General features: G+C 35.9%; 1 protein-coding gene across 5 annotated transcripts in view; it reads left to right on the top strand.

Annotated features, from left to right (window-relative positions):
- The window catches only part of CNTN4 (contactin 4), a 780243-nt gene that overhangs the window by 14058 nt on the left and 748309 nt on the right, over window positions 1-17876 (top strand). For 4 of the 5 annotated variants that reach the window (XM_057706194.1, XM_057706187.1, XM_057706189.1 and 1 more), the window contains exon 2: window positions 10657-10697. The exons of the other annotated variant lie outside the window; for it this stretch is intronic. The gene's annotated coding sequence lies outside the window, so the exon portion shown is untranslated. The remainder of the gene's footprint in view (window positions 1-10656; window positions 10698-17876) is intronic. 5 annotated transcript variants of the gene reach the window in all.

Genomic DNA, 17876 nt, shown 5'->3' with positions numbered 1-17876 from the left:
ACTTCTCTGACTTACTTATTTTTGCATCCCTAAAATTTGTAATTTTCATTCTAATTAGGTTCAGCAAGGTAAAAAAAATTGGTGGGTTATAAGATAATGATAGATTAGGAATGCTTGGTAAATCTCTTTAAACTGTAATGTCTTGAGAGCAACTAATATGAACCTCAATAGCATCATATCCTTTGGTGCTGTTGCCTAACTGGCCTGATACCCATGGTCTTTTATTCATTTTGCATATAGTCCAGCATTAAAAGCATAAGAAATAAAGGGATGAAAAGACGATGCTCCACTTTACTTATTCGACTAAATTATTATGCCTTGACCTTTTGACCAAATCAAATTCGTCTTCTCTCTCCCTGTACTTCTGCCCATTTTAATACCACAGCACAGATTTAATGGATTGGGAGGAAGTAATAAGAACACGGAAAAGAGTGGCCAACATGATTAAGATTTTATTTGTGCTGTAATTCCATTATAATTACCATTATGTAACTGGAGAAATATGGTGTTTGCACCTCTTGCTGGCAGATGTTTTTAAGTCAGTGGCAGAAAAGAGATTAAATAGTAAATGAAGACCTATTTATTGAAATTGTTTTTGCATCTTGTATTGTTGGATTCATTTGTTTCACAAACCGCAGTTAATTTAGTAAGGAAAATAAGCAACATGTTTAACAAGCACTCTAAATAAATTTGTTTGCAGTGCTTTGAAGTACCATAGTTGAACTTTCTACATTAGAGAGAAAATACTGCTAAAAGATCTGTAAAGTGAAAGGTGATTAAATAGTGAAAACAGTATTTTCTTCCCCAAAAATGTTCAACAGAATTTGAAGTAAATGAAAATAACATGGTTTTGTATATAGAGAATTTTTCAATTTGTTACACTGATCTTTTTCCAAAAACTCATTGACCAGTTAAATATATAATCAATTTACATAAGCTTGGAGCAGAGTATTCTGGCCAAGGGGTTGGCAATCTATGGCCCGTTAGTCAAATCTAGTTCTCCACTTCTTTGTGTGTCTTCCACATACTAAGCATGCTTTTTAAAAATATTTTTAGATGGTTGGAAAAAAATCAAGACTAGTAATTCATGACGTGAAAATGATTTTCAAATGTCAGTGTCCATAAATAAAGTTTTATTGGCACACAGCCACACTTATCTGTGTATATATTGTCCACACTGATTTCCCGTTAAAACAGCAGATCTGAGTAGTTCTGATACAGATTTTATGGCCTGCAAGGCTGACAATATTTATCATCTAGCTCTTTACAAAAAAAGTTGGCAGACCCTTGCCCTAGCCAATAAAGAAAATAAAACATCAGTAGTATTAATAAGACTGTGATTTCTAATAGAACTGCAATTTAAATACAACATTTCCATTTTACAAATCAAGATACTGGGGCTCTGCTTTTCCAGACATTGACTTGGTTAGAATTGGGTTGATGGCAGTCTTGAACTATAACAATTCGTAATACATATAAATGCTTAGAATTTAGACCTATTTAAAAACATTTTGTCTTTTGAAGATGGAGTTATGTATTCTAATTCAATTAAGTTATTAAATACAGTTTGGTTGATTGATTTAAAAGCAGTCATTCCAGTGCATGGAACTTTTGACATACCATATTAACTCGTGGCTTTCTACAAAAGGGAAGTTGGTACTCTGTTTCTCATAGTAGATGGCAGAATTATTTTTCTGTGCCAGTGTGGATCCTGCTATATATAAAAATGATTACAAGTTGGTGTGACTTTTATTTTGAGAACTTTAATACAGTGGTCTTAGGGAATTGGCCCCTCAGGCTTTTTTGTGGAAATGCTGGCTGCTCACTCATTTATTGCAGAAAAAAAATAAATTGGCAAAGATGATGGCTCTTCATGGTAAGAGCTTACTTAGCTAGGTTTATGGAAGGAGGCAGGAAGTTATTGATGTTTTCCATCATTGATCTCTCACCTCCCTTGCTGAGCTAGAGCGTCACGATAAATAATTGTTGCATTAGGATGGGATAAGTAATTGTTGCGTTAGGATCAGTTTCATGTGTTATTAAAAACTGGCTTAAGAGGTGGTCTGTTTAACAAGGTACTTAGGCTAACTTTAAGGCTGGTAGAAGAAGTTTCCTCAAGAGTTTGCTGAAATTCAGTGTTGAAAGACTGAATACATGAAACACGGTAAGGTAAATTGCATTTTAGTTTGCAAAATCCCTTAGCCTTATTGAATGGACCTTCTGAGGATTTAGGTTGATACTACACAGTGCTGAATATCAGAATAACAGCCTGAAATTCATATAGTTACCTGGACTCTTAAAAATACCCATTTCTACAGACTTCCTTAGATATAACTGATGGGTGACAATTTATATGATGCCTTGAGGGCAGAGCCTATGTCTTATAGTATCTTCAGTATCAAGAACAATAACTACATACCAGTAAGTATTATTATTTTAGCTAACCTTACTAAACACTATGTGTCAGGAATTCCGCTGCTGTTTTTTTTTTTTGTGTTTTTGTTTGTTTTTTAACAAGTAATGCCTTATTTAATTGCCTAAAACCCTTCCAGTCTTAGTAATTTATGCCAATAATACAGGGTTTACAGGGCCGTATAAAATACTCAAAGTGGCTGAAATTAACACTCAGGTATCTAACTCCAAAGCTTGATCTTTTTCATGCTGTGGTTGTGGGGCATCCTCCAAATGTTTGAATGAATGCATGGGTGTATGAAAGAGTCATTTGTTATCAGGAAAATATCATCATGGAATTTGAATTTGATTTTTTCTTAAGGGTTTAATAATTTATTCACAAATTTCCTCCAACTCTTGCCAGTCATATTATTCTGGATATCACAGATGGATTATACAGTAACGTTATCTTATATTTATCTGTATGAAAATTAGGGAAAAGAAGAGATGGACAGACTGCAGGAAAATGACAACTTAAAGCTCACATTTACAGTGCAGTGCTCTGTAAACACACAGGCCTATTAGCTGGAAGCCAACTCTTGTCCTAGCACCATCCAGCTGTATGGCCTTGGGCAAGTCATATCTGTTTTCTCATTTTTAAATTATCTATCACCTGACTTCTCTACCTTATAGGCTCAACTGGATGCATGGAAAAATAGCTCAAAAAATACCATGCACTTTCAGTGTGAAATATGGTTACTATAAAGTGCTTTATTTATTACCAGTCTTCCTCTTTTTAGAGTAGCACTATTTATATTTCAGTAAAAGTCATTTGTTTGCAAAGTGACTCTTAAAAGGAACTCTTCAGCATTAGCCTTCCTGGCAATCTGGCATGATTCTGAAGCCAGGGTCTCAACCTTTAGAAATGGAATATGATACAAAGAGTTTCTGTACTCTTCATTCTGTTTACTGTGATCATCATTACGGAGCAGTCCAAGCTATGACTTAGAATTGAACAGATCAGCTGCTTCCGTTATACACAGCAGTGTGACTGGCAGCAAAGGTGTGATATTTCTGCTGCAACTTGGATCGCAAAAGATCAGTTGTTCAGTATGCCATTTGTTGAAATAAAACTGAATGTTAATACCCCTTCAAGGACCTTAGTGTGTATGACACGAAGAGTTCTCATACATAGCTTATTTGATTTTCACAGCAGTGCTGATGGCTAGGAAGACAGGTATTTTATAGCTGAGACAAGGGACTTGGAGGATTTGAGTGATTTGCCCAGGTAACCTAGCTGGAAACTCGAGCCTTCTGACTTCAACACCATTTTGGATAGAGCTTCGTTTTGAGGAGCAGGAGCTGGACACACATAATGGAAATCAACCAGTTTTCCTATGCCTAGTGAGGATGAGATTGTATAGATACATGGGTTCTTCGTTTTCAGAGACAGACTTAGTTACTGGACCCATAAAAACACAAGTGCATACAAAGGAAGTGTGGCATATATATATATGCCATAGATACTGATGCTTTAGTTCTGCACTGTCCAATGGAAATATAATGTGAGCCAAAAATGTAATTTCAACTTTTCTAGAAGTCACAGTAAAAAGTACAATTACACAGGTGGAATTTTATTAAATATACTGTGTTCAAAATGTTATATCAACATGTAGCAGTATTGAAACAATTATGAATAAGATATTTCACACTTACTTTTATACTGTCTCTTCATTTCTTATTTGCTATATTACAAGGATTCAGTAGCCACATCTGGCTGGTACCATGTTGGATAGCACAGCTTCAAACAATAGGATATACGACCCAGCTTTCCTGCCTGGGTATGGAAAAGCTGTAAGAGAAGAGGAAGGGAAGAAGTTTTCCTAATTCATTCTTCTGCATCCCCCATGTTTTGTCATTCACATGATCTCCTTTATGTTTAAATTTAAATGTCTTTTCATATTTTTAACCTAACTGGCTAGTCATCTCACTCTTTGATATTCAATCATCTGATAAGGAGTTTCTATTCTCAAGAGTTCTCTGAGGAAGCAGTATATCTGTGCAAGGAAATACATAAACATGACTCCAGTGATTGGAACAAAATTAGAAGATTCCTGAGGAAAAATTGATGCTGTAATTTAACAAATGCACCTCGGCAATATCTAAGGCTCATAGAAGCAAATTGGTTATTTTGGGTTAATGTCAAATGAATACGCTTTCACTTCACATTTTTTTCTCTTTGTGATTCAGCTAAAATGAATGGTTGATAATGGTTAGAATGTCGTTTAGCTACAAAAGGAAAAGAAAAACCCAGAAAATATTTAAACTACTCTTCCACTCTTTCAAACAATTAAATCCTAATACAATTAAGATACTTTTGATCCAGATAACAAGGTTTTTGTTTCCCTACTCATTTAGACTTTTATTAATTCAGTATAAAACATTCCTATGAAATAAACACATATGGTTATACACAAATTATACTTTTCTGTAAAGAAATTTCCCCAGTTGGCGGGGCTTACCAGAGAGCATTTAAGTACCATGTTCTAGATAAATATGTGTAATACACACGCTTTTTTTTACCTTAATGATTATGAAACGGTCCTCTACTTCTCTGAAATTTTGCGGTATTTCAAAAAATGACTTGTATTATCATCTAGTAATAGTTATATGAGCATCATCATCTAGTAATAATTACATGAACAGCTAAGTTGTATCAGTGCTTACCATGAATACCAGTAAAATGCAGGTTTTGTTCTGTACACTTCACATGCATGATTTCATTTAATCTTCACAACTCTAACGGGTAGCTCTTAAAACCAGTAAGAAGTGCTCCAATGACTATACATTCCTAGACTTTGTATTTCTAGAGGAGACATTTCTGAGTCAAAAAAAAAAAGTCTTTTTGCTTTTTATAGATACTGATAAGTAATCCTCCACAGAATTTGTACTAATGGATCCAACCCACTAAAAAATGTATGTGAATGTCTGTTACAACACAGACTTATCAACACAGAGTAAAATTTTTGATCTTTGCCAATTGAATAGATGGAAAACATGAAGTGTGAAAATACTTTTGTTTCCATTTGTGTTTTCTGTTATAATTGAGATCACGCTCTTTCCAGAGCTCTTACCACACTCCATATCTCCGAACAGCCTTGCCAGGGGATCAACAAGTCTGAAGTGAGACAACCTTGGGGGTGGAATGTCATAAGAAAAATTGAATTGAGGAAGACATACAGGAGCGTTTTGCCCTTGGCAGATAGATGCTACTTTTATGAAATGCCCTATTCGCCTTTCTGAGGTGGTTTGAGCCCTTGGGGTATGAATCTGCACGCTAAGAAATTGGTTAATGGGGCACCAGTTATGAGCATTCAGACCATCGAAGCGTGGCTGATAACTGTGGCCACTGTCATTATATTTTTAAACTAAATGGGGGTTAGACTGAACTGTTTTGAGATATGACAGTTATTAAACATATACCCACAGAAACCCCAAAGGGATCCTAAAAATTGATGGGCTTTTATTTTTACATACCAGATTCTTAACTGATCCAAGACTGAAATCCACTGTAGACTACTTACTCAATAAAATCATAAGAATATTGAGTATTTCTTTGTCAGTAGATGGCATTCTCTACTATAAACATACTTCATATCTTCACCTTGTGGCCTCTACATAACCTTTAAAGTGGTCGATAAAAAAGCTTTTGCCGCCTCTTTTTTTTTTTTTCCCATCTTTGTCTTGTGATATATTCTGCATCCTTCCTCATGGGTGTATGCACTATCATATAGACAGCCTTTCTGAACGAGGCAGATACAATTCAGTGTGCAGTACTTGACTTTGCATAATACCACTTAAGCATTATCTGCAGTGATTGAGGACAGGTGTGGATGGCGTGGGACATGAAATCTGTTGAGAATCTTCAGATCATTTTCCTGGGTGCTTATTTCAGTGTTCTCGCTAATAAACCTTTTAGCAAAGCAGCAATCTGATAGAATCATCCTGGATATCACAGTTATCTCTTGCAGAGACTTCAGGGCCATCTAGCTCACCCCTCTAATTTTGCAGATGAAGAAGCTCATTAGAGAAATGACTTTTCGAAGGAATTTGTTGGAAAAGTCCATCCAGACTCCTTGGTTTGAGCCTCGTGAATGCACAACAAAAGAAGAAAAGCAAACAAGGACAGTTACCTGGAAAATCTACCTGATGTAATTAGTGTAATTCCTGTTATTCCATATGATTTCTTGCTCATTTAGGCCTATCTAATAGGTTTTCTTTATTTTTAGATGATAATTGGCCACGTAGCTTTTAGATTCTGAAATGACAACGTACTTTTTGGCAAGAGATCGGTAATAGATATTTATTAAAAGGTCTTCATTGCATCTAGCATCTAGTTTGCAACTAACAGACTTCGTCAGCTTGTGGAGTTTCTCTGCTTACCGCATTTATATACAGAACTACTTACAGAAGTGGCTTTAATCTGGACGCTGGACCAAGACATCTTTGACAGGGATTTATGCTCATACATCTGATAGGAACATTAATTAAATGACCTTTTATGGAGCTGAGAAGACTGGGTATAGCACCTAGATTTAGGAAGAAGTAAAATTATTTTCTTTAGCATGAGGCAGATGCATTGTTGATTGCCTTCGCCATAAAGGAGTTGTGTTTTTAATCTTCCTCAGTTACTCCAAATGAAGTTCGATCATTTTATCAGTGTGGCCTTCACAAAGAGCACATTGCTTTTGTCTTTTTTCTTCCTCTTCTATTCTCTTGCTCACTTAGTAGCACCCATCTCTCCGCCAGAAAAGTATGTCAGTGCATTTTCAGTACTACCTTAGTCACAAATGATTCAAGTTCATGCTAAGTGGAGACCAGATACTTGTCTTTCTTGTTGTTTGAAGCTTTGACAAAATGTGTTCACTTGCTTTGAACAGTATTGCCCTGAGTTTATTTTTGCTTGGAAAAAGGCCATAGGTATTTGGCAAAATTGAGTTGTCATTTATTTTGGCTTACCTGTGGCATGGGTAAGATATTCTGTCTTAGAGCTCACTCAGAACTAACAAAAGAGCAAAGTGACCAAGAAGACCCTTAAGTCTGTACATTTCAGAAACAAAAATGATTTATTTTTCCCGGCTCTATTTGCCTTTTGACTAGAGCTTGAATTGAATGATTATTGTGAATTGCATGAGATTTAATGATGCAAACGTTATCAATGTGTACGTTTATCCAGGTGTGAAGAGATGTGCGTAACAGGATAACATGAAGCCTATTTAGATTAAGCAGCTTATTAATGTGAAAGCTAACTTTGATGCAGTCCCAAACAAAGAACCCCAAATATCTGTCTATGAAAGGATAATTCTCAGCCTGTTTCAACCTGCTACAGTAAATATTTAAAATAAGTCTGTCAAAATTTTGGAGAAATTAAACCTGTCCTGCATTGTTTTATTTTACCAACTTGAAAAATTAATTCCTATCATTGGTTTTATGTATTTTTTAACCTTTCTATATCCACTTAAAAATAATCTTCCCAGTGCAAATTGCATGGTCCTTTAACTTCTCTCTATATGATAAGAATATGATGTGTTAATGGTTACTATGCTGAGTAGAGAACTAGATTTCAACAAAATGCTCTCATTTGAGAACTCACAGGAGCATCTAGTATCATGTTCTTGAGCCAATTCATTCATTAACCGTTGCACACAACCACTCAGCATCCAGGTTTTAGGGGGCCACTGTGGCGGAGGCATTGCACCTGGTACTGGAATATAAACATTGAGCCCCATCCAGTTTCAAGTCACATACAGTTTAGTTAAAGTAGATGTGTCAGTAAACCAGTCTAAAATTTAGTACAGAAAAGGTTGTGATAGGAAATGTAGAAAAGAGCCATCTTAATTCAGTGGAGAAGGGCTCCGGAAGTTGAGGTTGGTGGAGTTGAGTCTGAGGGATGTTGAGTGAATGCTTCCGTAGCTAGAAGGCGGTAGGAATCTCCCACAGTATTGTGAAAATGGTGTGCAGTAGCCGTATCATCATGAAGTTACAAGATGGTCGCATTGGGGGAAACTGTAAGGTTTACATCATCAGGCTCATTGCCAGGGCTTTGTAACTGAGCAGGAAGTACACAGGAGTTGAAGATAGGGAGTCTCATTTTGCTGCCTATTAGCAATACAACCACACACGGGCCCTACATTGATCCTCTCTTACCCTACTTTCCTATCTGTCAGCTGGAGATAATACCAGTAGGTACTCGGTAAATGTTTGACTTCATGTTCAAAGGATGTGATGTATCTGGAAGCAAACAGCACATGGGAAAGGTCTGTAAAATGTAACTTCTTTTATTCTGTACATATTTATTCCACACCAACTACATTCCATTCATCAGATTACATCAGGAGAGTGATTTTGTCTTGTTGAGTCGTAAAAAGCAGTTAGCATTTTATAAAGGTCATTATTGTACCCCATGCCTCTTGTTTTGGGGCTCCGGAATAATCTACAAATCTTAAATATTTTCCTCAGGAATGCAACGTGCTTGTGTTCCTTTTGTAGCAGCACACTTTGGTATGAACGGAACATGAAAAGGATAAGCCCCGAACTATCATTTTCAGGCATTCATTTTAATTTCACTCACTAATATACTGGATGTGAGGCTTTCTGCTAGGCACCAGGGATCCACAGCATAGATGCCGTAATCATGTAGTGTAGAGTTCATAAAGGACAGAATTACAAGGCCGTTTGTGATAAATGCTTTGAGGAAGCTAATGCTGTCCTGTGAGAGTATAGACTATTACAAGAACCTGACCTGGGGTGTCAGAGGAGGTTACTCTTAGTGAAATTTAAGTGGGGGTCCACAGGATGAATAGGTGGAAATGGGTTAAAGGTAGAACATGACAGAAGAAACAGTATGTGTAAAAGCCCTGCCATGGGAAAGAACATGGTGCATTTCAAGGACTGAAAACACTTTAGTGTATCTGGGGTGCAGAGAGCAAGGTGGAGGGTGGTGAAAGGTGAACTATTGAGACTATTTGGCAAAGGTTAAATGATGCAAGCATTTGTAGGGCAGTTAAAGAACGTGGTCTTATTTTTATGACTGACTGGAATACACTGAAGCATCTTCAGCCGGTTTGGGTGGGGAGATATGGTAATACCGGCTAATGGACAGGAAAGGCATAGGCGGTCTCAGGAGAGAATTCAGTGAGAAAGTGCTCACTGCTGCTACAGGTGAGAGATAATGGCAGATTGAGGGAACTGGTGGTAGAGGTGGAGAGATGTGGGTGAAGTGACATGGTCTAGACTTAGTGGTGGACTGACTGTCAATGAGGTGAGAGGGAAGGGAAGGTACGTGCGAGTCCCGACTTTATGGCTCGTGAAATTGGGTACAGTATGGTGGTGCCACTTGCTCTCAACACTAGAAGTGGGCCGTTTAGTGGGGAGAGAGGATTGGTAGAGGAAGTCATGTGTTTGTATTCAGGCACATTGAGTTTGACATCCCTTCAGAGCATCCAAACGGAGATGTCAGGTGGGCAATTGGCTGCATAGATCTAGAACTCTGAAAAGAAAGGATGAAGACACGATACAAAACTCAAACGTAAATATGTATTTGTCTTAGGTTTAAACTATCATGTGTCATGTGGAGTTTAAATTGAGAAATGTTTAGTGCATAATTTTTGAGGGTAAAAAAGTAAGGATTTGTAAATCTTGCACAGCCTTCATACTGTTTAAAATTCTTATAATTGTTGCACAGTTTGTCCTACTTCTCTAAGTTAGATTTCAAGTTTTAAAAAGTGTATTCTGATCTAAAAATTTGGCAGTGATTTTAAAGAAAAGTTAAGGGAATTGTTTCTATGTAGTTTATAAGGAATGAATATTGTTGCTCTTTATGGTCTTATGTAATTTAACCTTTAGTTTCAAATGAGACAGAGTTTTGACTTTAATATGAAAATCAAATACTTAATTTTGCTTATTTAAACATATTGCAGTTTGAGTATCTTTCTCATTTCAGATGTTTAGATATAGGTCATCCTGTTGGCCTTTCTTATGGATTCGCTGTGACAGTCTTCTTGCTCATCAGGGTATCTTAATTACCCAGTTTAAGGAATATCTTGGTAAAATCAAGTTCTCTGTAATTGACTGAGAAACTTTTTTGAACATAACTTGCCACTGAGACTTTTTCTAACACCATTGATGCCTCTGGAATGCAACTTATTATCAAAAAAAAAAGTCTAGGTTTATGCTTTATTCTAAAATACATTTCTTTATTTGTAGGTGATATGCAATTGAACTTAAGATGAATAACACATTTGGGGGTATGTACCATTTTATTTAAATATATGTGTGTAATATATATAAATATATTTTATATGTGAATAATTGTGCAAAAGTTTTTATGTTGATACTAACTGGGATTACTTTTTCTTATGACTTTTGGGATTAATCTACAACTTATGTAAATAAAAAATACAGAAAGCAATAGTGATGGATTTTATATTAAACCATATGATAGTAGGTGATTTTAAATATAATATGTGACCCTCAAAATTCATTTACAGATAAAATTATTAAATGTCATTTATCAATATGTTTCAAAACTGTATACTTTTTAAAGTAGGAAAGTTAACTACCTGAACTTTATTATCTGAATAAATATAATACACATTGCATTTGTCTTCTTTCACATATTTATTCAGCTGTAAATCTTTACTTTTTATGAAATTTATATTTTTGCTATGTTAAATTCTAATATTACCAAAATGCATTTTGGAACACAACTTACCCATGTAAACATTCTACATGTTGTCATGTTTAGTGATCAAATGGTTCTGTTCTTAATAGCAAATATCTCAATCATCTTTTTGATTTTTTTCAACCTAGCACGTTTATATTTTGTACAGAGTTATCTGTCTTTATTCCTTTTGGTTTAGTGCATACATCACATACTGGAGAATTAATCGGCTTGCTTGTTTTAGCAATTTGTACTTTGGTAGTTGTGAGATAGTAATGTGATTTGTATTTGGTTACCCAGTTGCAGATAATCCTGCGGCATTACAGAGTTTAATTTATGGGAAAGATCTTTAGACTTATAAAGGATTACTGACCATTTAGGAGTGATTAATTAATCAGTATAAAATTGAGTCTTGACTATATTAATGCCTGTCTAAGCTATACACAGAGACATGAACAGACACATGTACTAGCCAATCCCATAGCAAAAATGATCAAATTACAACAAAGAGGACAGGAAGTAGTGAGCCAAGGGCTCTTGGGTCAAGTGTTTTGAGACTCTTCTTGTTTTCACAAGCTGTGGGATCTTGAGCAATTCATTTTCCCTAAAGTTAACTTTCCTCATTTGTATGGTTAGTGTGCCAAGTCATGATTTCCTGGCTTCCTTCTTTCTTGAAACACTTTCCTTTCTTACTTCGAAAAGCTAAAGTTTAGAGGTGAATAATTTCATATTGGTAAAACTGCTATGAATTAAGAGGTGACAGGGTAAGGTAAACTCATTTATTGGGATAAAGGTGTAGAAATGTTCATTGATTGTTTGTCTAGTCAGCAATATTCCTGTTTACTTACTGAATTCTGGGGTTTGGGTGGATCTAGGAAGACAGGCTTCCCTCCCTCTGTGCCCTTTTGTCCTACCTGACATGGAGATGCAGGATTGACTTATTTTGAAAAATCTCTCATTTTGAAAGAATCCCCTATAACCTTGTTAGCTCAAGGTTATCTTTTATCTGATTTCTCTCTTCCTGGATAGGTTGCAGGCTGAAGAGCATTAAAAGATCTATTTTCTTAGTGGTTTCCTTTTCTAGATTTGAATAATTCACTTGATTCTTTCAAGCTACTTAGACGAAAGAATGTTATCTAGGGATGCTAATTTTAGTTTTGTTTGAAATTAGAGAAATAAATGCATTGTATATTTAGTCTGAATAGTAAGCCTTCACGTCCTTTATCTGGTCATTTAAAAAATTCTAAATAATGTTCAAGCACCTTTTCTATTGTGAGGTTAGATACTTGCTTGAGATTTTTTTTTTCTTTTTTCCTTTATTTAAAAAAAATTAAAATGAGGTCATTGAATAAGGAGAAGCATCCATTTGAGTGTTGGGCTTATTCAGCATTGACTACTGCTTTTTGCTCCCATTCATATATTATTTTAAGTGTATTTCAAACATTCCAACAGCAGATATCAAATGATCGCTGTTTCATAGCAGAGGTGATTTTTATGAACCAGGCCAAAGGATCCACTAGATCTCTCAGACCACTTTTCTAACTTTAAGATTGTATGATTCTACAATTTTAATCTTTTAGGTTAAATCTAAAATAGTACCATTTTTGTAGGTGAAAAATGGTAAGATGGTGTCAATTTTATATCAGCCTACATATTAGTTATTCATTGTTGATAAAAAATAAAACTCATCTGTGAAAATGGTAATGACAGGCAGCAAGCTTATTAAAACACTAACTTGATTTAAGAAAACTGAGTTATTGTGAATGCCAGATATTAAAACTATATTTTAAACATTTGTACATCAAATGGAATAAAACCTTCACTGCATATCTTTCTTTCTGCAGGATTTTTTTTCTGTGTTTTATGAGACGAATCATAGGCATTACCGTTTGAAATCAAGTTCATTGTTTTCTTTGCAATTGCTACATAGCTGTGGAATATTTGCAGTAAGTTTTAATGACTAATGAAGGGCATGCTTGATTATATGCCATTAATAAAAATATCTTTGTATGGCAAAAGGGTGGTTTTCAGCATGGCCTTGGCAAAGGCAATATATAAATGTGCTATTTCCCTTCAAAGGAATGCAAATTAGAAGCAGCAAATTTTCAGGGAAACATTTAAAAATAAACAATTAAAATAATGGATATTCTTTGTGTTACTTATTGGAATTATGAACATATAAATAGAGCAGCTAGATATATTTATTTTAAGAGGCCAATATAATACTAATTAGGAAAATTATAAATATCATAAGTATTCTAGTGAATTAATTCCATTTTTATTACCTACATCTTACTGCTAAGTATACTATTGGATAGATAGCTGTAATGCGGACACTGAGAATCTTCCATGGTTACTTTTCCATTTTTCTAACCATCATTTCATGTTCCTGATACTCTTGCTACTTGCCACTTGCTATTTCACCCAGTGTTTGATAGTGCCTCTCTGCCTTCTTTAATTGTTGCCTTTGTCAGGGATACCCTTTTCTTCCCGTCCTTACCTGTGAAAGTTCTAGTTATCTTTCTATGTCTATTTGAACTTCTGCCTCTTCCAAGAGGCCATCCAGATGCCCTGTAGTCAGAACTTGCTGCTCAAGGTCATTGCTGTCAACTTGTCCTGCTACTGTAACTCACCTAAATCTTGCTGCCTTGTGACCAACACATTCCGTGTCCATTCCCCAATTTGATTGTGTACTTCTCTTCCCTTTGTTCCCTGCTTTGGCACAAAGCATGCTTTTCTGAGGAACCCAGGTGTGTTTGATTAAATTGTTTTGTAAAATTAAAACTGTACACCAGACAAGGTAGCAGAGGTTCAGGCTTGATTTTTCCCATGTGGTATGATTGGAGTGAGTGGGCCAGTTATTTTTGTTTCTTAATTTTAGAGCGATCTCATTTATCCTCTTGTTTTCTGCTTTATTGGATAAATCACCTCACACCATCATTTATTTAATGCAACCACAGCTCCTAAGTGTTGAGAGATACTAGGAAAAGAAAAAGAATGCATCTGCATGCGTGGTCTTAGGTGTTGGGCAAGAGACCATGAAAAATGTATAATGGTTCTGGGAAGAAAGCAGTTATTTAAAAAGAAATTCAGTAAGTAATACTTACTTTATCAATGATCAGAGGAAAATCTTAGAAATCAAAAGGTGATAGATGTTTTCCTTCACCTTTCTTGCTCTGTTTCTTAGTATTTAATATTAAAAACAGCAAAATGGCCAACGACGATGGCCACTATAGTTTCAAAGCGTTTACTGTATGCTGTCACATGCTTCATCTCATTGGATCCTCATGTCCTAGCGTGAGATTGGTGGGGCAGAAGTTATATATTATTCAGATGCAGCCAAGATTGTTATGAACTCTGTACTATTTTTTGCAAAAATGATTCCAAAATCTTACTATTCTTGTATTAAATGTTAAATGTTAGTCTAATATTTAATGTCTGTGATCTCTTTGCATAATTCAAAAAGAAAGTAACATCTGTAATCGAAAATGCAATGGCATAATTTACAGCATTATGATTATAGCTCTATATTTTATAACAGATATAATAGCAATTGTGATCAAAATTCATGGGCCAGTGTGCCAGGTTTCACCATTTCACAGTTCCCTATTCCTGAGGACAAAGGGTGAGGAAAGGCGTAGGCCTGAACTGTGAAAGCACCGTCAGAGTATGGGTGTTGAGGATGAGGAGCTCTCTGCAGAGGAAGGTGGCTGATATCCCTATGATTAAGCTCAACCAAGCCACCCAGATGGGGGTGAACAAGGAGACGGGGAAAGGGTCTGTGAAGAGTTGAGTCCCTACTACAGTCTTCTCAGGTCCTGTTTCCTACGACTTTGTCCAGTCCCTTGAACTATATCCCTGGGCATTTGGGAGCTACAGAAACCAATAATTTACCCTTTTATTTAAGCTAGTTTGAGTTGGGTCTTTGTTATTCAATTCAGAGTCCTGACTAATACAGATAAAATTATTGATATAACTGAACTCTTCTTTCTGTTCCACTTTTCATTCCTTTTTTCTTTCTTTTCCCCTCCGCTCCCCTTCCCTTTCCACTTGTCTTTTTATCCCTTCCCCAGTCTGTCTTCCTCTCATCCACATGTTCGTTCATCCATCCATACATCTAACAATCATCAACTGTTTAGCATGTATTAAGTGTTACGCTAGGTCCTGAGGATAGAAAGATAAGCAATGTATAGTCTGTGTTGTCCTAAGAATTAAATTTTCTCCTTTTGCTTTTAATGTGGTATTCTGAAAAGGGAGGCAGAACCTAAGCCAAAAATGAGGGAAAGATAATAAAAAGGAAATCCTTAAAGCATATGCCTAATATTTTAGATTGGTGGAAAGATTGAAGATATGAAGGGTTGATTGGAAAGGGGTCATGGAAAAGGTGAGCTTAGAGGGGAATTCTTTTTAATAACAATTCTTCACCAAGTTGCAGGCAGATGACAAATTCAAAATACACACTGTGCATTAGTTAGATTTGCAGAGGTAAAAAAAAATGCACTTTGAATAGTAGTTTGAATCTTCTTGTACTCTATTATCAATACTAGGTATGGGTAAAGAGGGATTTGGAGATGTTACCCTTCTTTAGTAGGCATTGTAAGAGACTAATTATACACTACATCACAGAATCATTGCCTTGTACAGATCCTCATAATCTCATGAGGGACCAGCCCTGAGAGGAAATGATGAACTTGGCCTAGAAACTCTAAGCATGTGCAAAAATTCAGCGCAAGTCTGCTCAAATGGACATTCCCAAGTATGGCAATAATTTGGAGACAAAAGGTGGAAAATTTGAGCCGTCTGATCTGTAACATTTGCTCTTAAGGTTCTCGGCTAAATTACTTAGTTGGCAAGCAGGTCAGGGTCTGGTTTTACCTCATCACTTCAATCTTCCAAGCTTCTATATTTCTTTATTTCCACACCTCAGGAGATGTGGTTTCTCTCTTTGGATGTGTTATACTCCTCAGTCCTCTGTCCTCTTGGTGAACGCATTCTTTGAAGGCCTACCTCTTGGAAGCTTTCTCTGACTATCCAAGGCAGAGTTGGCCTTACTTTGTAAGTGTGTGCATGTCTTTCTCATGTCGGCAACCTCTGCTTTGAGTTATTGTAGTTTTCTCTCTCAAACGAGGCAAGGGCTCTGCTAGAGCAGAAACCTTTTATGTCATCTTTGTATGACCAATTTCCAGGCCCATTCATGGGGTATATTTAGGGTTTAATGTTTGCTGAATAAATTAACAAAATGGAATGAAGGAGACACAGACTGTAGTTCAATATGGACAAGTAAAAGGTAAAGCCTTTCTCAAAAATAAGGTCAACATAAGTCAGGATTCTGAAATTGATAGATGTGTTATTCTTAAAACTTTTATAATTTATATGCGGAAACTACATTGTTCAAATTCTTATTTTATAAAGTAATCATGTTACAAGTGTTCCTTATGATCTATGTTCAAAAAGACTATGCAATCAAAAAGACTAATATATGCTGGTTGCCTACAGGAAAGTATTTGAAACAACCTGAAAGCCTTGTAATTCATGATATTTCACGTTCAATGTATGAAAAGATTTCGTCTATCCAATACAATATTTTAATTAAAAAGTATTCTAAAGTCAAATTGAGACGTATTATATGTATTTTAATCCATCTACCATAAAACACACAATCCATGTATGCATATTAAATAAACTAAGAAGTTCTAAAACTAAAAATACGTTACTGTTTCAAAGACAAGCGTTCACGTATTTTGAGGATAGAACCCACTCCCCTACTCCTTTGATAACCAGTATTTCATAGAACATATTGTGGGAGTTGCTGATATAATAGAAGATAAACTGATGCTAGCTAGCTTGGTAGGGAGGACATGAGGCTGGGGGAATCCATAATTGATTTGTGGTTTTAAGCTGCCAGTTTTGAGATTCTGAATCTTAGGGGAAAGCAGATAGGTTGATGAAATACTCAACACAGCTTAGCAGATAGTTTCTGAGTAGCCACTCTGTGCCAGGTTGTTTCTGGCACATGAAGATGCACAAGATAAGCAGGTTGGGGAATGTCACAATTGATAGGTTCCTAAGTGAAGGTTCTCATAATTTCAGAAAAAGGCAATGACCGTGTGCGCACAGACTCTGAATGTGATTCTCCTGCTATAATTAATTTCTTAAAAGCTCACATTGCATTGAAACTCTTGTAACTGTTCTTCAGAAGTACAGACTTTGAAGTAGGCAAAAGAAAATCTCTATGAACGCTGAGTTTTAGTAATTTACCCTGTACATGCTTTTAAGTTTCCTACCATTTTAATCTGAAACAATAAAAATGAGTGCACATATTTTCTTCTTCAGAGAAATGACTGTGTGGTGAAAAATTCTAAATTTAACTTAATATTTCATTTTATTAATTGAGTCTCATTGGTCCTGTGTCATGAAAAATGATGTACCTTTCAGCTACCTTTAACTAGGTATCCTATCATTAATCATAAGCTGTCTAGCTATGCTGAAGTTATCATATTTTTCATGAATCAATACATACATCTCTGTAGTAAATAGAGTTGCCTTTTGAGAATTAACCTTTTTTCTTCTACCCCTTCCTCCAACTTAACTGGCAACTGGCAGTCACGTAGGTACGTGTGTGTGCGCGTGTTTGCTTTCTCCCCCTCACTCTCTCACATTCTTACACTGTCCCATTCTCTAGATGAACACCTTGCTGGATGCTCATGTTTCAGATTGTCAGTGATTCTGATTATTTTCCTCAGGTACAGATACAGTTCTTAAC

Source organism: Hippopotamus amphibius, chromosome 13, assembly GCF_030028045.1.
Source record: "Hippopotamus amphibius kiboko isolate mHipAmp2 chromosome 13, mHipAmp2.hap2, whole genome shotgun sequence".
Lineage (NCBI taxonomy): Eukaryota > Metazoa > Chordata > Mammalia > Artiodactyla > Hippopotamidae > Hippopotamus > Hippopotamus amphibius.
This window is presented reverse-complemented; position numbering and strand designations above follow the sequence as displayed.